The 20,700-nt window shown below is 43.2% G+C and overlaps 1 protein-coding gene across 5 annotated transcripts in view; it reads right to left on the reverse strand.

Annotated features, from left to right (window-relative positions):
• Positions 1-20,700, reverse strand: part of SLC24A3 (solute carrier family 24 member 3) — a 497,947-nt gene that overhangs the window by 448,066 nt on the left and 29,181 nt on the right. The window contains exon 1 of one of the 5 annotated variants that reach the window (XM_021921281.2): positions 1,348-3,971. The exons of the other annotated variants lie outside the window; for them this stretch is intronic. The gene's annotated coding sequence lies outside the window, so the exon portion shown is untranslated. Of the gene's footprint in view, positions 1-1,347; positions 3,972-20,700 lie in introns of those variants that run through there. 5 annotated transcript variants of the gene reach the window in all.

Genomic DNA, 20,700 nt, shown 5'->3' on the forward strand with positions numbered 1-20,700 from the left:
GGAACAAAGGAGCGTGTCCGTCTCTTCTGGAATCCCATATGGTCACTCCATGGCAGAAGGATGAGGGGGTGGTGAAAGGGCAAATGGCTCAGGGCAAATATTGTGACTATAAAGACTATAAAGACACACACAGCTTTGTCAGTGCCCAGTACACAATCTCAAAAAGGGTAGACACCTCTGAAGTCAGAGCTGTATTACATTCAGAAATAATTGTAGTAGCAAGAGCAGTAGTTATTGTAAAGTGGGTGGGATTAGTAAATGTCCCCATCATAGATACCACAGACATTGTCCTTTTCTCCAGATCCCTTCCACCAGTCCCCACTGAGTAGCAGCAGAAAGTTATGGAGAAAGGGGAGAAGGGGTGGCCTGACTTTACCTTAGTTCCAGGGATGGGCCATCATCATTGTAGCATAATTGGGGGTATTAGCATACGGCATCTACCTGGCCAAAGGGACTGGTTCGGGAAGTGGTAAGTGGCCAGTGATATGGTAGGGGAGGTTTACTGGTGGCTTCTGAGAATAAAGGCCTCTCACTCTTCAGAGGGAGCTACTGATGTCCTATTTCTCTTTCTCTTTCTTTGTATAGAGGCAATGCTTGCAACTGCTGCAGCCATTTTGCCACCATGGAGGAAGCTTCTTTGGGAATGATGCTAACATCAGGAAGGGAGGGAAAGGGGAAAACAACACTGGGTCCTTCATGACATCACTGTCCCATTGATCCTACCTGCCTTGACACCCACACTCCCTGCAGAAACAGCTGCTGATAAATCTCCCAATGCATCAAGCATTTTGCATTGTTTTTTATTTTTGACAGCATGAAGCCTCATGACTTGTATGTCAGATTAAGCCTTTTGTTAAGAAGATATCAGCGCTGTCATGAGAAACACCAGACTTTGGTTTAAATTACTGCTCTGCAACTTTCTGACCCATGTGGCCTCATGAATGCATAAACTTCTTCCTGGAAGCAGGCTCTAGGTGTGGACTATTCCATAGACGAGCCTGCTTGGACACAAAGATTTTTATGAAGGTCAGTGAGGCAGGGCACAATGCCTCACGCCTGTAATCCCAGCACTCTGGGAGGCTGAGGTGGAAGGATCGCTTGAGGCCAGGAGTTCAAGACCAGCCTGGACAATACAGCAAAACACCATCTTTACAAAAAAAAAATAGCTGGACATGGTGGTGCACACCAGCTACTCAGGAGGCTGAAGGGGGAGGCCACTTGAGCCCAGGAGTTCAAAGCTACAGTGAGCCGTGATCACGTCACACCACTGCACTCTAGCCTGGATGAGAGTGACACCTTGTCTCTAAAAGTGAAGTAAAATATAAAACTGGGACAATGAATGCTCACCACAAAGACCTCATCCTCCTTCTCAGGGGTCCACTGTCCATCACATCACATCATGTCTCCACCAGGGCAGCCTATCAGCCAGGTCTAGTGCCCCTCAGCTCTAAACTGCAGTAGAGAGGGAGGACAGACCAGAATGAGGAGTCTCTGGAATAAATTCCCATCTTTCCAAGGGGATTCCTTGCCTCAGAGAGGTTCAGTGAAGCCAGGAAAGGCACTGTGAATGGTGGTGTCTGATTTGCAAGGCAGCTCGAAGCAAGGGTTGAGCCTCATGAGGAGGGGCTGGGACTTCTGAGGGGCTGTAGAAAGTCTTCATTACCATCTTCTGCTTCCAAGGCCACCCTGATTTGGTTTCCAATTAGAAACACATTGAATCTGTGACTCGAGCTGATCCCGTCCTCTCCAGTGACAAGCTGTCTACCGCCAGATGATAAACAGGAAGTCACTGAGTAAGAGGAACGTGTCTGTCCATGCCGGAGGGGGTTACCTAACTTGGGCAGGCAGAGCTCCAGTAACCACATCTCATACTGCGAATGATGCCTATGGCAATGATGCCTCGCAGGCCTTCTGCAAAGGGTGGCAGAGGAGGACACCAGTCTCATAGCCTCAACCTTTTTTGGGAAGCAGTAAACCAAAACATGCTCTTCTATAGAGACAAGTGCAGCAGCTCTTTTCATAAATTCATGCAGAGGATGCACACATTGAGAATGGAGAAATTGTATCTCGAGTTCTTTCATTTTCAGTTCAGTTTTACTTTACAATAACTGCTGCTCTTGCTACTATTATTATTTCTAAATACAACAGAGCTCTAACTTCAGCAGTGCTTACCCTCAGGGAGATTATGTGCTGGACACTGGCAAGGGAATATGTGTACTAGGAGTCATAATACTTTGACATCCTGGGTATGCTGACCTCATGCCAGGCATGGTTTTGCGTACTTTTTTTTTTTCATCTCAACACTTTACTTACTTTTACAACAGGTTTGAGAGCTGGGTGTTGTTATCCTCACTTCCGAAATAAGAAATCAATAGCTCAGAATTGAGTCCAGCAACTTGCCAAAGGCTACTTGTCATCTCTGCATAGGACTATACTGCAGGCAACAAGTAGCCCAATGTCAGCCTTAGGACCATCCTAGCAAAATAAAGGTGATCTTGAATATAATGGGGAAAAAAGAGAAAAGAAAAAATAACAATGATGAAGGTGATTATCTCAGGTTCACAGGCTGTGCAGCAGCAGAGCTGGGCCTGGCATCCACCTTCCAGCTCCCACTCCAGAGATCTTCCCTGAATATTTTGCTGCCTTAATCTCAGGGCACACGGATTTTTTCCTTGGCTTCACTAACATGCTATTTATCTGGCATGATCTTCCCCTCAACGTTTCCATCTGAGACATGGGAGGGAGAGACCCACTTTGTTAAAAGGGAAACACGACAGGAACATCAAAAAGAGATTTTCCCATAGCAAAGGGGGGAAAAACTATAAATAGAGTGAAATGTTAATGGTGAAATCCTGGTGGTGGGTATCTAAGTGTTCACCATCTAATTATTTTGATGTTTCTGTACGGTTGAACATTTTCATATACAATGTTGGGGGAGAAACAGTGTTTCCAATATCTCAGTGGTACATTAATATTGATAACAGCCTCTTGTAGTATCTGAGGGTGATAAGAAGAAAGATCAATGCAACAGCAGGGGCTATGGTCAAGCTCGATGTGTTCCAAGAACCCCTCCCGGGGTGGCCGTGACTGGCTACCGTGTAGCCACTGTGTTGTCACATCACCTTGCCTGGTCACCAACCTTCAGGTGTCGCTGCCACTCAGCAGTGCTCCGCTTCTGAAACTGTTTCTACTGTGATTAAAGGCCTCTGGGCCTGAACTGTCACCAGCAGAGTGACATGGTGCCAACACAGTGGCCAAGCACATGACAAACATCCATTGTTGACAAGACAACGTCCTGGGGGTGTCAGGCGGGTGGAAACAGCCCATTCCAGAAGGAAGGCTCCTGCGTGCTGGATCCTTTACTCCCGAGACATCTGTACAGCAGAGTCAGAGCATCCCAGCACCTCAGTGTCTCTCAAGCTGCACACTCGTTTCATTTCCTCTTCCAGAGCTGCAGTGTGACTTATCTTCTCATCAGAGGGGCTTGGAGGGCTTCTCCTACGTAGCAAAGCCATATCAGCAAGATGTCCTCCTGGGAGATCCATGAAATAACTTGGCTCAGAAGCAAATTCTCTCTGAGCGGCTCTGTTTTCAATCCTTCCTCGAGATATCGCTATTACTAGAAAACTTACCTGGCTCTAATTTAATTGTGAAACAAGGCTTGTCCCTGCGCTAATATTAAAATGGAAATCTTCTAGTGAAATGGCTCATTTCTCTGGTGAATTATTGCCAGAAGGAGATAGGGCCTGAATGCAATTTGCTTAGGTGTCTCACAAACCACTCTGATTCCTGAAGACACCGACTTTATCTTGTGCTTGATCGACCCTGCGCAAGCTCCCTGTCTGCTGCTTGTTCTCTGGAGTTCTCTGAAAAGTCAGTGCTTAGTGGAAAAGCCACAGGAAAACGTTCACTCTTATATCTGCTTCATCATTATAGTTTCTTTCTTTCTTTCTTTCTTTCTTTTTTCTTTTGAGACAGAATCTCACTCTGTCACCCAGGCTGGAGTGCAGTGGCACCATCTCAGCTCACTGCAACCTCTACCTCCTAGATTCAAGCAATTCTTCCACCTCAGCCTCCCAAGTAGCTGGGTAAAATGGGCGCTTGCACCACGACCAGCTAATTTTGTATTTTTAGTAGAGATGGGGGTTTCACCATATTGGTCACGTTGGTCTTGAACTGCTGACCTCGTGATTTGCCCACCTCGGCCTCCCAAAGTGCTAGGATTACAGGCGTGAGCCACCACGCCCCGCCATCATTATAGTTTCTATCACTATTCCTCTGCATTTCTAATTATCATCTAAAAAAATGCCCAGTACCCAAAGAAATTTGCTTTTGCCCAGTTTTCTGGAAAAATGTTCAGGGTGGCTTTTTATCAAAAGCCCTCTTCCCCTTGCCTTTGCCCAAAGCCTGAAATGGGGAAGAAGAGTTCATGGGGTGGGAAGAAGAGCTGTGAGGGCAGAGACAGCAAAGGCGCCAGCCTCCAGGAGCTTGTAGCTGGGCTTCCTCAGGACGGCGGTGCTTGTATCAGTTGTTTAAATGAAAACAGGTGAAAAGGGAGGTAAGGCAGTTTAGAAACAGCATTCCAAACAGGAAACTACCTAAGTGCAGGGGTTGCAGAATACAGAGGTGGATAAGGGCTCACAGCCCCAGGACTGAGACTCTTACCAGCCTTTAAGAAGCAGGTGAGCTGGGCACAGTGGCACGTGTGCCTGTAGTTCCAGCTACTCAGGAGACTGAGGTGAGAGGATGGCTTGTGTGCAGGAGTTTGAGGCTGCTGTTAGCTATGATCTCCCCACTGCATTTTAGTCTGGACAACAGAAGGAGACCCTATCTCTGAAAATATAAAAATAAAAAGAAGCAGAAGAAGGAGTAAACAGGAAAGACTCAACCTCCCAAAGGAAATACACACCATATCCAGGAGTTTGGGAGATGTTTTGGTTGGATTTGATTTTTATGGACATGAACACACTCTGGTTCTTGCAGGGGACAAGCTGCTCTGAAAAGAGATATAAGTGAGACTTCTGAATTTCCCTCCAGCACCCAGAAAAAGGTAGGAAACATAACAGGCATTCTTAATTAACTCCTGCAGGAGAACTAAGGTAAAAAGATGCTTCTTGACATCATCCTCAGCCCTCCTCGGAAGTACAACTGGAGGCCAAGATTTGTGTTTTGACATTGAGCATTTTGGTGATCCAAAGGCACCTCCCTGGTCTCCCATTGGACCATAAAGATATGAGAAACCCAAGCACCTGTTCTTGGCTGACCCCAACTGGGAATTTACTGCCCATTCTCCTGGGCCTGATGCTCAGCAGGGCCAGTCTCAGCAAGGTCAACCGTCCGAGAGGAGGATCGACTAAGGAAACCACTGTTCAGGCTCAGACTATACATTTTTTGAAACAGCCCCATCCACAGCTGTAGATGGCTCCAGGCTGCTCATGGAGGCAGGAGAAAGTGACGGTCCCAGCTCTTGGGCTTACCTTATGTGACTCTGTGCCTCCTTTCAGGATTTCTCTTTATAAACCTATTTTTGCAAATGGCTTTTTAAAAGACCCAAATGAACTTTTTTCAAATTGGGTCATAGCCATGATATCAGATGAGTCATCAGAAGTCCAAACCTGGGGATCATTTTGTGGAAGAATATAATTTTGGAACTAGGAAGGTCCCTAGAGAGGGTTCGGTGCAGCACTCCAACAGAAATATAATGCGAGCCATGCAGGCAATTCCAGATTTTCTAGCAGATGTATTAAAAAGTAAAACCAAACAGGTGACATTAATTTCAATAATATATTCTACCTAACCTGATATATCCAAAATATTATCATTTCAACATGCAATAATTATAAAAATTATTTTATCAGCTTTATCAATACATAACTTAAGTACCATAAAATTCCTTTTTTTTTTTTTTTTTGAGACAACGTCTTGCTCTATTACCTAGGCTGGAGTGCAGTGGCGTGATCTCAGCTCACTGCAACTTCCGCTTTCTGGGTTCAAGTGATTCTCATGCCTCAGCCTCCTAAGCAGCTGGGACTACAGGTGTGTGCCACCATGCCCAGCTAATTTTTGTATTTTTTGTAAAGACGAGGTTTCACCATGTTGCCCAGGCTGGTCTTGAACTCCTGGTCTCAAGTGATCTGCCCACCTTGGCCTCCCAAAGTGCTGGATTTACAAACAACCAGCTAGTACCATAAAAATTCACCCATGTGAAGTGTACAATTAAATGGCTTTTCATATATTTACAGAGTTGTGTAACCATCACCATCATCTAATTTTAGAATATTTTCATCACCCCAAAAAGACACTTTGCATCCATTAGCAGCCACTCCCTGTTACCCTCTTGCCCAGCCCCAGGCAACCATGAAACTGCTTTCTGTCTCTATGGAGCTGCCTGTTCTGAACACGTCATATGAATGGAATTGTACAGTATGTGGTCTTTGCTGAACTGCTTATGAATTCAGCATAATGTTTTCAAGACTCATCCGTGTTATAGCAAGCATCAGTGCTCCATCCCTTTCCATTGCTATTGTGTAGGTAAAAAATTCTTCTTCTTCTTCTTCTTCTTCTTATTATTATTATTAGAGACAGGGTCTCATTCTATCACCCAGGCTGGAGTGCAGTACCACCATCATAGGTCACTGCAGCCTGGAACTGCTGGGCTCAAGCGATCCTCCAGCCTCAGCCTCCCAAGTAGGTAGGACTACAGGCACGTGCCCAGCTAATTCTTATTTTTATTTTTTGTAGAGATGGGGTCTCACTATGTTGCTCAGGATGTCTCAAACTTCTGGCCTCAAGTAATTCTCCCTTCTTGGGCTCTTAAAGTGCTAGGATTATAGGCATGAATTACTGTACTTGGCCGATAAAAAATTACTAATGAGGTATTTTTCATTCTTTTCTGTACTAAGCCCTCAAAAGCCACTGTGCATTTTATACTCACAGCACATCTCATCTAGCAAGCGACACTGCAAGTGCTTGGTTGCCACTTGTGGCTCATGGCTCCAGTACTGGACAGCATAGATCTAGTCCACCTCTTTTTAAGAAACTAAAGGCACTGGAAGGACAATGACTTGCCCAAGGCCACATGCCAGTCAATGGCTCCATCTGAGCTTGAACCCAAGCATTCCTGGGACCATCCAGGGGCACCATGCTTCCTCCTCACCCATCTTTGGGCCACCTAGAGAGGACAAAGATGGAAATCCATCTGGCTAAACAGACATCCATAGAAGTCTACGCTTCTCTCCCAACAACACTCCAAATCTTAATCATCTTTGATTTTCAACCAGGGCACAGGCCCAGTGGGACAAGCGTTGGGGCAGCCCAGCCACAATCATGCTAAAGAGAGCACCTCTCCATCCTATTGGGGAGGGAATTCTCAGTGGTAGCCACCATTGACAGGCAGCAAGAGTTAAACTGATGGGTCACCATGACAAGCCACTCAACTCCCCTGGGGCCCCTTGGCAGAGGAACAATACATACATCTCCTGCTATGCAGGGTAGCCCTGGAGATGAGGTACAAACACGCCTGGGTACATGAGGTCTGTTGAGTAACGACAGTCAATGAACTTCTATCCCTTATAAATAATATTGCCACATGGATCCCCACCCAGTGGATCAAAAGCATTTACTACTTCTGGGAAAGGGCAAGGCAGATGCATGCTTCCTTTCGTATATAGTAATGGAAGTAGCTTTAGTCCTAACAACGCTGTGTGAGAGGTATTATTACCTGCATTTAAAGATGAAAGAAGTATGGCACAGAGAGTTTACATAACTTTCTCAAGGTCACAGAGCTAGTAAGTGGTGCAGCCAGCATTTCAACCCAGACAATCTGGCTCTAGGATGCAGGTTCCCGACCACCACGCTGCCCTGGAGAAACCTGGAACTCCAGGAAACCCTTCCCTGTGAAGTCTCCTCTTCCTCAGTGGAAGCAAAAGACCTCCCAGCCCATGCTGTGTGTCCTCTGGAATCTCGCCTTCCAGCTCCAGGGAACATGTGTGGCCACCCTGACCAGATTTCCCACACTACAGGCATGAGTCAGAAAGACAAAAAAAGTTTTCTTCCTTTCGTTCGTGAGTTATCATTACTTGTCATCACGCGTGTTATACAAGCCACAAGGGTCTGGATTTATTAAATTGGAAGGAAAGCTGCTGAGTTTGTTGCTGAGGAATGGCAGACTCTACAACACATGGACTCACTGCTTTTGTCCCCAAAACGTGCCTACCCAACCTGAGTGCAGCCTCAGATATCTATGCCTGAAATGCAGCCTCAGAAACCTTCACTTGAGGTGGCAAGCAACATAGTGAGCATGGGGAGGCCGCTTCCCCACAGATGAGCTCTCCTCCCCAGCCTCTACTCACTGAACATTCAGTGGAGCCCAAGACCTGTGAAGGAACCCCTGGACCATGTGAGCTGACCTCACAAATGCAGCCAGACTCTGGGATCCAGTTGGGGGTAGATGGACATCAGGCGGCCTGGGCAATGTCACTCTGTGGGAGCACACTAGGATGGCACAGCCCAGAGGCTACAGTCTGGATGAAGATGGGCACAGGCATGCTTAGTTTGTTCATACAATGCTATAAAAGAGCCCCAATTTCATACAAAAACCAGATGTACAGTTTCTCTAAAAACCAGAAGACCTGGCAACATGGCCAGAGTTCATGTCATGTAAGCCCTGAGGGGAACGTCTATCCCATGTTGGACAGGAAAACCTCCTTTGTGCTCACCACGGGCTCCACTGTTCCCTACTGTCTCCCACTGGGTCCTCTGATTTAGACATGAAACATGCACACTGGACTGGGCTATGGAAGAAGACGGTGTGGCCTGGCTCATCAGGCCTATCAAGCTTATCATGTCTTGCTATGGTGTTTTCATCTTACATGTGAATGCCTCCTTTCTCCATCTCCTCCAGAAGCTCTTTAAGGACAGGACCATTCCTTGCACTTCCCTTCTCTCCTTTTCCTGACAGACTGGGTTAGGCCCACAATAGGTTCTCATGCAACATGAGAAGAGCCTATGGGAAACCTGTGAGGACACAGGTAATAATGGGGTGACTTTACACAGCCCCTCACTGGCCAACCCATGCCAAGACCTCAGAAGACCACGGAGGTTGTATAGATGTGGATCCTACAGGCAAAGATGCTGATGATTCAAAATTAACCAGGAAACAATCTGAGAGGCAAATGTCAGAAGCAAATACAACATGGAAAGGGTTCAGGAAGTCTAGAGGATTCCAACTTGAATGCTCAGAAGAGCTCAGCCCCTGAGGGGAACAGGGGTAACGCCCGGCAAGGGCAACATGAACCTGTGCTGCCCACACCTTCATCAGACCCCAGAGTCTAAAACAATTTCATGCCTCTCTTGAAGCGAAAATGCCCTGAAAACGACAGACTCCTGCAACTAAGCATGGCAGGTCATTTGCACTCCCTTGTTGAAATTTCCGGGATGTGCTAGGGCCCTGGCACATCCCAACAAACCCCTAGAGAATGTTAGGCTTTAAGTCTGTCCCCTCCTCTACCTACTCCTATAGGAATCAGCAGATGAGACCATGGGGCCAAAGCTGGATGCCTTCTATAAATGATACCATCCTGTCTGTTGCCTGGGGGCACTTAGGAGCAGCAGGATTGCCTAAGCCCGTGGGAAGCCCAAGCGTCCAAGAATTGCTCCACAAGTTGCCACATGACCTTGCTTCACTCCAACAGGCGAAGCACCCATTGCATAATTACATAAATCTAAATGCACCCAAAGCTCTACCATGAGATTGTGAAATCAAGCACCACCTCTTCTGTGTGTCTCTTTAGAATTTAGTACAGGGCTAGTGACACATTCATTCTAAACATGCTGACCCCTCCCCCACACTGGAGGCTCCACTGGAGGATCCCAACAAGTTTATATCACGGGAGTTGTTGAGTAAGATCTGCGGAGTTTATTCTTTGCCTAGTTTACACAATCCAGTGAGACAAAGTCACATACAAATGAATATACCAAGACGACTGAAGGGCAATTGCAAGGGGTTTCTGGAACAGGCACCCCCCCCCCCCCCCCCCCCATTTTAGGCTTTTTTTTTTTTTTTTTTTTAAGCTGAAAGAAGAGAGAAAAGAGAACAGCTTTGAATATTCACTTATTGGAAAAGATGAAACTGAACCCCTCTGTCAGCTAGCTGATTGCAACAGATGACAGCAATGATTAAAGTCATCTGTCTGCGTTAATTAGTGCCTATGACCACAAGTATATTGTTACTCTGTCACCACCATGATTTTTCCTCTTACTCCAAGCCTTGGTGGCAAAGATTTTGCTACCAGCAACTGCTTGGACCCTCACACAGCAAAGGGTCTCTTCAGCACAAAGGTTGTCTGAGTTCACCCTGCCTCCTATCTGCCCCTTCTGCTGTTGAAAGACTGTTTGGCTCCATTTCTAAGCTAGTTATTTTGGCCGCAACACCTCTTTCATCTTCAATTCACGGTTGTCTGGGGGTAACATTTGCTCTGGCTAACATGGCCCACTGTGTCAAGAGGAACAATATTTGCCTGAGATGGTTGTAAAAGATAACAAGGAATTTACTAGGAGCTACACACAACACTCTGTGTTGTCTTTGGTGGAATCAACCACCACCATAAATTTCAAATCCATGCTGCTGGGCTGAAACCACTGAGAATGTAGTGGGGCCACAAAGAAAGGCCATCTGCGGTCTATATATCCCATCAGGTGGCATTCAGGATATACAGAATCTCAGCGACTTTCTAAAGTTACGATAGTGGGATCAACTTAACTCTGCTCACCATCAGAGAAAGTTACCCAAGAGAGCCAGCTAGAGAGCACACAGACACTGGAGGAGCCCCCTCATGCCCCCTTGGGGACCCCTGCTGCCCTGCTGCAGCATCCTGATGATAGCGCCTCAACTCTAGGGCTGGAGTCTCCCAGCTCCTCCTGGAGGGCTTTCTGCAGGACCAGCACAGACAAACTGAGAGGTAGATAAGATTTAATTCTAGGAGAGAGGAGGGATGTGGGCAACCCTCAACCTGCAGATCAATACCCTGGCTTTCTTGCCCCTCTCGTGGGACAATTCTGAGGCCTGTTCCACAGACCCGCTAGGGCTGGGCCCTCATTGTCCCCTGCAGTGTTCTGCTTAAGAATGCACCTTTATCAGCCCTTCCCCTCACTCTGTTTCATTACCTCATTCTCTCTCTTGTGCTTCTTAGGTCACCTCCTTGCACCCAAGGCCTTGTCTGAATGTGTGCTTCTAGGGGAACCCAAACCAAGACACTGGCGAAACAGACATAATTTAAATTAATAAGTTCTTACTTTCCTTCCCTGTCTGTGGCTTCTTCCACAGCGAATGCTTTAGTGCTCTCTTACTATCCCTAATATAGAAATAGACGGCATAAGAAAATGCCAGTATGAAGGAGGGGCACCTCGAATCCAACGGCAGTGAATGGCTACACTGGCCTAAAAGCTGCCCACCAGCATCAGTCTACCCTAAAATCTCTTTGCTTACATTATCTTCCATTCAGACGGTGAGCTGGGTTTTCCATTCTGAGCAGCGTTCATGGGCAGCAGCATGACAAAAGGCAGGGTGAATACTTACGTTATCAATTAGTGATGTCTGTAACGGTACCAGGATAGAAGAGTGGTGATCGGCATGTCAGGCATTTTCAATCACTTATATACGGAAAAGTAAAACGATTTTGGAATCAGACAAACTAAAAAGTCAAAATTCAGCTCTAACAACAGAAGTAAGACCTTGGGCATCTTAATTTACCTGTCTAGGCCCCAGTTTCCTCGCTGTGAAAATGCAGATAACAATTTCCATCCTATAAGGCCATTATGAGGACTGCAGATGATATGTGAAAGTCCCTGGCACACTGCCAGATCCATAAACCTTTGGTTCCCTTCACCAGTGGGAGCCAGGGAGCTGCCTTATAAAAAGTGTTTTGGATTTCTTAAGCAAACACATTATTTGCCAAAACTACTTAATACATTTAATGGCAAAGAATCTCAAAAGGATTAAAAATTTTTTTAAAAGCTCTAAGACTATGAACCTCTCTCTCTGGCCATACCTCTCTTCTGGTTGAAGTAGTTTTTCAGTGGAATTTAATGCTCCAGGCAAAGACAACTGATTCTAAATAAACTCTAACATACCCTTCAGAGTATGGTAATTCTCAGGTCAATTAAAAATACTGAAGAAAGAAGATGCTGAGAAACGGGACTGGCTTTACTGAAACATGCTTTGAATAATTAACCAGCAACTATGCAAGTTTAGACTGTGTCCATTAGCTGATTGTTCTGTTTAGAAAAGGGACTGTCCCATTTGGCATGCCAGGACGGGGACTGTATCCCAACTGGAGGAACCTGATGCTCCTGACAGTATGTGTATCCCAGCAATCAAGATAGTGGAAATTTGTGCAAGTAAGAAATAACTCTAAAACCTTGTGCAAATTGTATAAGCAGTGGTTTAGAAAATATGCTGGAAAGTTAGCTGCCAAAAGCCAAAAATGACAGCAATTTAAGGCACTGGAAATTGCCAGCAAATATGCCAGCACCCAGCACTGAACTCAGCACAGCATGGACACTGCACACATGGCTGTTGAATGACTGAATGACTGCCGACCCCTGCACATCTCCTCTGCACACTTGGAATACTCAGAAGACAGCATGTGAGGACTGCAAATAGGAAAGATGGTCTTTCAGATCACTCAAAAGACAAGAGACAAAGATTCCTCCAAGGAACAACTTTCTGAACATGCTGAGCATAGGCAGTCTTCACTTGGCATAGTTCTGATAGGCATTAATTTAGTGCCCCAATAACACTGTCCAAGTTTCAGTTAGCACGGTATATTAACTGTGAGTAATTGCTAAAAGTGTAAATTTCGCCCCAATGCTTCAGTCCTCAAATCAGCATGCAATTAACATGTGCACCATGATCCATGACTAACATGCTGATTTTTTTTCAAAGTGAGTCACCAGGGGTCACTGTGCATCAGTTACTCAGTCCGCCAACAGATAGCAAATTGTGAAGTTGTGTTGCCTTCCTGTCTCCCAGGGATAAACCCATTTTACAAAGATAGATGACCAAAAGAAACAACTGGCCAACAAGATGATATGAAAGTGAAGCAAAGAAATGAAACGTGTTCATGCTGGAAATGAAATGTGAATGGAACATAAATGGAGCTAGAGAAGCAGCAGCTGACCCTGGGGATGTTGACACTCTTGAGGTACAGACACTCTAGATTTGGAGCCACAGGAATTAGTGAAGACAAACTTAACACAAATGAAGAAAGTGGTCTTGAGGAAAAGGATGATGTCTTAAAGAAATGCTTGAAGATATTTCATGACACAGAGAGCACAGAAGATAAGATGTTGGAGGCTGAGCCAAACTTAGAAAGAAGTACGGACGCTTGCCAGGGCTTAGGAAAGATACTCGGTCCACATCATAAGCACTGTTCAAACTACTCTTGCATAAGTTTGTTTTACAAATAAATAAAACACTTTGGTTCTCAAAACTATAATGGCTTTTCAACTGGACATTGGCAAATTATAATTGGATCTATTTGTGAGATACAAAGTGATGCTGTGATCTACCCCTACAATGTGGAATGATTGGATCAAGCTAATTGACATATTCATTATCTCAAACACATCATTTATTCCTCCTGTCCAACTGAAGCTTCATATCCTCGGACCAACATCTGCCCATTCCTTCCACTCCCCAGCCTCTGGAAACCATTATTCTGTTCCCTGCTTCTATGTGTCTGGTTATTTTAGATTCCACATATGAGATCATGCGGTATTTGTCTCTCTGTGCCTGCCTAATTTCACTTAGCACAGTATCCTCTAGGTTCATCCATGTTGTCACAACTGACATCGTCTTTCAAGTCTGAACAGTACTCCATTGTGTATACACACCACCTTCTCTTTATCCATTCATCTGTCAATGGACGCTTTTGTTGCTTCCGTATCGTGGCTATTGCGAATAGTGCTGCAACAGGCATGGGAATGGGGATATCCCTTCAACATACCAATTTCAAAGTCTTTGGATGTATACCCAGAAGTGGAGTTGCTGGATCATATAGTAACTCTACTTTTAGTTTTCTGAGGAACCTCCATACTGTTTTCCATAATGGCTGTATTAATTTACATTTCCACCAAAAGGGTACTAGGGTTCTCTTTTCTCCATGTCAACATTTCTAATGTTCTGTTAAATGTACTGACTAAATATTAGTTTTACTACTTTCCATTTTACTATGCTTTATAACCAATACTAAGAGAGTTTTTAATGATTTGAGAAAAAATGCTAAAGTTTACAAAACCATCATAATTTTTAAATAAATTATTTAGATCATATTGCATAGTTTCAGCTTACATGGTAATATTTACAATTCTGTACTACTGCAGCATGATGAACGGGACACGGGGCACACAGAATTCTCTTTGAAAGTAGAAGTAAGGAAGGCAGTAAGGAAGACAAATGGCAAAACCTTGCCTAGAGGTTGGTTCTGATGTCTGGCTCCAACAAAGAGGCAACGTGCCAGCAACGTGGTAGATTTTCTCTAACCCCCCCACCCCGCCCCCCGCTTTTTTTTCTATTTCTGGAACTGTGTCATGCTCTGGAACAAAAATGGACTGAAAAATAAGAAACAACAAACCTATGTAGGTTTTATAAAGCTTTACCATTTAGCAAGTTGTCTTTTAAAGGATAGGTTTCTCCATGGAATACTCTCAACCATCTAAGGTAGAGGACACACTTATCACACTTATTTACAAAGGAGAAAACTGAGGCTGAGAGAAAATTAAACACTAACCCCAAACCACACAATTAGGAATTGGAGGACCTACAACAGTGTCATCAAGTAGAAATAAAATGTCTAAAAACCAAACCACATATGTAACTTTAAATTTTCTAGTGTTCACGTATTAGAAGTTTTCTAAAAGAAATTAAGTGTAGTAACTTTTAATTAACCCAATATATCAAAAATATCAATGCAGCACATTCTCAATATAAAATTAATAAGGAAATAGTCACATTCTTTTCTACTAAGTCTTCAAAATCTGACGAACATTTATACCTATAGCAAATGTCAATTCCACATTTCAAGTTGCTCCATCAGCTACACGTGATTGTTGGCTACCAAACCAGAGAGAATTGGGAACTGCCTTCTGCCTCTAAAAATGAGCATTTCAGTGGCTATGAGCCTCATACTTTTATCCACAACATTATTACCTCAGGATTACACCCTTTCCTCCTAAAGAGCTTTCTGAGAAAGCCATAGATCACTAAAAAGAGCTGAAGACATTTCAGAAATTGGATTTAAATTTTTTTCTCCATAATTTTCTTTTAGTCAAAAAAAATATTATGCAAAGCAACTGGGGTTTCAAGTAACTTTGGCAAAGGTAGGTAGGAGGGTGGGCATAAGGTGCACACAGAATTGTTTCTGTACCTAAAGAGGAAGGCTCACTCACCAGGCAATGCCCCACTGAGCCATCAGAGAGCCTAGAGGGGTCACTGGCCCTGCTTTCTAAATGCTACGTACTTTTCTATTCACGACTGATGTGGACATCTGAAGCTGATTTTTGTTTCTAACTCTACTAATTGAATATATATTCTCTTTTTTATTTAAAAAACATATTTATAAACAAATGTACTTCTTATGTTGAGATGCTTTTAACTTCCTTTTTTGACTTATTACACTGATTATAACCACAAATAAAATATTGATTAAAAGGGATGATAATGATCACTCTTGCCTATTCCTGATTTTAAAGGAAATGCTTTTATTATTTCTTAATTGATAATTATATTTACTTTCAGGTTTTGATAAATACTCTTTACTCCCTACTAACCCTGCTTTGCAGACAACAAGATAGAGATAGAGACAGAGAAAGAGAGAGATAGAGATAGAGATAGAGATAGAGATAGAGATAGAAGACAGAGATAGAGGAAGAGGCAAATAATAGGTTCAAATTTTAAAGATGTTTTTCTGCATCTATTGAAATAATCCTGTTCTTTTTTCTTTAACTGTTCATGAGATAAATTACATTATAGATTTAAATAAACATATTTTAAACTACTGATCAAAATTTTTCGTGTTATACATCTCTTCATATTTTGGATTTCTTGTTCAGTCATGTTGTTATATTTTTCTAGAAAAATTGTCAATCTCATCTGAGTTGACTAATATGTTGGTAAGAGTCACTTTATCTTTTTAATAATCTCTGCTATAGTTGTACCTATGTCCTCCTCCTTTTCGTGCCTAACATTAGTCATTTTTGCTGATCAAGCTTGTCAAAGACTCTTGTGTATTTTACTGTTCTTCATAATGAACAAAACTTCAGTTTTGACCATTCTCCTGATAATAGCTGTTGTCTATTTCATTGATTCTACTCATATATATTATTTCCTTCCTTCTAATTTGTTTAGGTTTATTATTCTTTCTTCTAACTTATCACACTGAACAATTAGTCTTCCTTTATTGTGATATAATAAAGCATAAGATGATATATACAATATGCAACATAAGGCTATAAATGTCTCTCTGGACTCAAATAATTTAACTGGTGTGATGTGATGTTGATTCAGTGACTTTTTTTTTTTTGAGACTGTCGCCCAGGCTGGAGTGCAGTGGCGTGATCTCGGCTCACTGCAAGCTCCGCCTCCCGGGTTCACGCCATTCTCCTGCCTCAGCCTCCCAAGTAGCTGGGACTACTACAGGTGCCCGCCACCAGTCCCGGTTACTTTTTTGTATTTTTTATAGAGACGGAGTTTCACTGTGTTAGCCAGGATGGTCTCCATCTCTTGATCTCGTGATCCACCCGCCTCGGCCTCCCAAAGTGCTGGGATAACAGGCGTGAGCCACTGCGCCCAGCCAATTCAATGACATTTTTTGAGACTTGAGTTATGGCCAGGTACAAGGTGAATTCTTATACCTGTCTTACTGCTTATATATTTTGAAAAATATTATGCTATATTGTTGAGAGTAAAGTTCTATACATGTCCATCAAATCAAACCATTGTTCAAATCTTCTATACCTGAATATTTTTATTATTTGATCTTTTAGTTACCAAAAAATTGTATTAAAATCTCTCAGTCTGATTATAAATTTGTCATTTTTAAAAATTTCTTGTTTCTTCTTATGTCTTCAGTTTCTGGTGAAGTTTTTTTTATTTTAGCACATTGAGACTATGTTATTAAATGTTTAGAAGTTTTAAATTGTTTTATCTTCCCAGGAAACTATACCATTTACCATTAAAATTACCATTAGCATTAAAATTGTCTCAAATAATAATGTTTCGCTCTTAAATCTACTTTATTGGATAGTAATATCCAACGTAATCCAATGGTGTCTTTTGGTTAGTGTTTGCCTACTACATACTTTTCCATTCTTTTATTTTCAACCATTTGTGCCTTTGTGTTGTGAATGTATTATCTTAGTAATTCCCCATTAATTTTAACATACACATTTCATTTAATAAAATTAAATTTCACTCTATATTGACTCTCTTCTTCAAAAATACAAGGACTTAAAATGTTATAATTCTGATCACCAACTTAAATTGATCATACTTACATAGTCATTATTGCTTTATACAGTCTGAAATACTTAAAATATCTTTTATATAAATATATATGAATATTACTATTTGAAGTTACTTAGAGTTTATTTCTACTGAGAGTTTCAGAGAAAATTTCCATTCTTCTTTTAGGAATCCTGTGGTGATGACCAGTGTGAAATCCATTACTATAATATGTTAATTTCTTGGCATGAGGTTTCCAGGACCATGAAAGTAGTGTAAAGAACTCCAAATCCACTTGCGGCAGGTCCACAATAACATATTTTTAAAGAAGACTCCCCCAGCCCCACCTAGAGCCCAGATCAAAAGAGACAAACTTTCCAGCATTTTATTTTGTGGGAAGCGGATTTACCATACAGTCCCGTTTACTAATCAAAAGCCTCCTCTTTCATGGCAGGGTCACAGATCCAATTCCCCAACCCACTTACACCCCCAGCCTTGTCTTCCGTCCCTGTGCAGTCATTAAAAGAGACATCTCTTGTTTACTGAGATGGGCAAATGCCACCAGGGGAGATGCAGTAGTGAGTGACAACATGATCCTTGGGTATTCAGCTTCCTCTTTATTTACATCTCCAAGGATATCTCTCACCTGCTTCTAAGTTCAGCTCAGCTGTGATATTATCCAGCATTTCCTGTTGTTCTGGATCAGGAGGATTTTCAGGTTATCTTGTCTATTGGACATCACAAAGCAGTCACAATGACCTTCAGAAAAGGCTTACCTGATCGTGTCATTCCCTTCCTGCTTAAACCCTTCAAAGACTCACCTCTGCCCTGAGGTAGACACCTGAATTCCTACTGCAACTTCACATTGCTGGCCTGCTGCCTCCTTCTCCCACCCCAACTCCTCCAACATTGCTCCGCCCCTCCTCACCTCACTCTAGCAACAGGCCTTTCATGCTCAGTCTCTCTGATGTGCCATGCCTCCAACCACCCCATAGACTTGACCACTGCTGGGTCTTTGCCTAGTAAATTCTCCCTTCCACCTCGCCTCGATGTATGTCATGCCTCTTCATTCCTCAGATGTTGTGGGAATTCAGGGACCCTGAATGAAGGGACCGGCTGAAGCTGCAGCAGAAGAACATAAATTGTGAAGATGTCATGGACATTTATTAGTTTCCCAAATTAATGCTTTTATAATTTCTTACACCTGTCTTTACTGTAATCTCTGAACATAAATTGTGAAGATTTCATGGACACTTATCACTTCCCCAGTCAATACCCTTGTGATTTCCTATGCTTGTCTTTACTTTAATCTCTTAATCCCATCATCTTCTTCGTAAGCTGAGGAGGATGAATGTCGCCTCAGGACCCTGTGATGATTCCATGAACTGCACAAATTGTTTGTAGAGCATGTGTGTTTGAACAATATGAAATTTGGGCCTCTTGAAAAAAGAAGAGAATAACAGCAATGTTCAGGGGAACATCAGAGATAAGACTTCTGGCCGCCGGTGAGCCGGACGGAACAGAGCCATATTTCTCCTCCTTCAAAAGCAAATAGGAGAAATATTGCTGAATTCTTTTTCTCAGCAAGGAACATCCCTGAGAAAGAGAATGCACCCTGAGGGTAGGTTTATAGACGGCCCCCTCAAGGTGTGCCATCTTTTATGGTCGCCCCAGTCTCCTGTAGCTCTCCCAGGCTTATCAGGATGAGGAAAATTCCCGCCTAATAAATTTTGGTCAGACAGGTTGGCTGCTCTCAAACCCTGTTTCCTGATAAGATGTTATCAATGACACTGCGTGCCCAAAACTTCATTAGCAATTTTAATTTCGCCCCATCCTGTGGTCCTGTGATCTTGCCCTGCCTCCACTTGCTTTGTGATATTTTATTACCTTGTGAAGTATGTGATCTCTGTGACCCACACCCTATTCGTGCACTCCTTCCCCCTTTGAAAATCGCTAATAAAAACTTCCTGGTTTTACGACTCTGGGAACATCACAGATCCTGCCAACATGTGATGTCTCCCTCGGACACCCAGCTTTAAATTTCTCTCTCGTACTCTTTTCCTTTATTGCTCAAACCAGCCAAGACACCTAGGAAATAGAAAAGAACCCATGTAACCATTGGGAGTAGGTTCTCCCGATACTCAGATGTTGTGTCTGGCCCTAGAGGCTAATGTCCAGTTGCCCACTGCATGTTCTCACCACACCTTCTTTCTAACACTTATTGCAGTTTATGATTAGATGCTTAACAGTATGAGTATCTAATGGATGTCTGTCTTCCCAGCATCCTCTTGGCACTGTAGCCCTACCAGGCGGGTCAGCGCCCAGCTCACAGTATCTACTCATAAGTCACTAAAGGAATGCTTATTGAATCAAGATGAATGCAGAAGCTATTAGGATGACCCCTTGATGAAGGGATAAAGGCCTGGGTTATGGCCTGACAATGGAGCAAGTGGAAAGGTCAGATAGGAGAGAGACGGAAAAGAAAGAATTGACAATGTTTGGTAATTGTCAAACAGTTGGATGACAGAATACATTTAAAAGGGAGCTATATTTCACTGGAGGATATTTGATTATCTACATTTCAGTCGCTCTGAGTATCGAGTGTAAGAACATTCAGGTGGGAACCTCCAGTGGTCGTGGGGAATACTGGAATCATGCTGGGGAGCAGAATGAAGGTCACAGTCATCTGAATCAAGGTGGGGGCTGATTTTCCACATGGGGATTCAGTTCTTGGGGAAGGCTCTGGGGAGAGAGGAATGTGGTGCCTGGGGCTACGTCCTCGGAACCAAGGGGAGGAAAGAAGAAAGAGCCAGAGAAAGACACAGGAAGCAGCCCTAGCAGATGAGAAACAGGGACTGTAAGAGGGGTTAAGGAAATGAGGCATAGGTTTCCAACAGGAGAGCTGAGTCTACAATGTCAAAGGCTGCAGAAAGATCAAGAAGAACAATTTCCACATTACACCAGAAGAAGCTATGCAAGTTCAATTCTGCCACGAATTACCTACTCCTTTCCATGTTCTCCTGTACATCTTTTCAGGATAAACTTTAGAAAGGCAGACAAGATAGAGGCATCTACCCTGTGGGGTCCTTCTAAACTAGGAAAAATGTTACCATTAAATCACTCTAGAAGTTCTCAGAGATTCAAAAATGATGCATGAAGAAATTTGCAGTTATTTTGAGGAAGTTGTGTTCTGAAACTAT

Source organism: Papio anubis, chromosome 16 (genome assembly GCF_008728515.1).
Source record: "Papio anubis isolate 15944 chromosome 16, Panubis1.0, whole genome shotgun sequence".
Lineage (NCBI taxonomy): Eukaryota > Metazoa > Chordata > Mammalia > Primates > Cercopithecidae > Papio > Papio anubis.